Source organism: Haliotis rufescens, unplaced genomic scaffold, assembly GCF_023055435.1.
Source record: "Haliotis rufescens isolate VD_foot unplaced genomic scaffold, xgHalRufe1.0.p SCAF_14, whole genome shotgun sequence".
Lineage (NCBI taxonomy): Eukaryota > Metazoa > Mollusca > Gastropoda > Lepetellida > Haliotidae > Haliotis > Haliotis rufescens.
Genome location: NW_025963824.1, coordinates 24,358,524 through 24,358,768, shown reverse-complemented (window position 1 = coordinate 24,358,768; position 245 = coordinate 24,358,524).

Sequence of the window (245 nt, the reverse complement as noted above, 5' to 3'; positions counted from 1 at the left end):
CACTCTCTCAGTCTCCAAGCATCGTCAATGACGTCACAAATCGATGCCGACGTCAGCCGTTTCCATTCACTGCAGGAATATCGACAACGCGAAGCAACGGAAAGCCTGAATAGCATAGGGTGTGATTGGAGCTCGTAAGACGCTGTCATAGGCATTGTGTGTGCTTCTATGAGACCTTTGTATTTAATTTACAGCGCTTGGTTTGGGTACCCATACAAGCTAATAATGTTTAATCAATATACGTT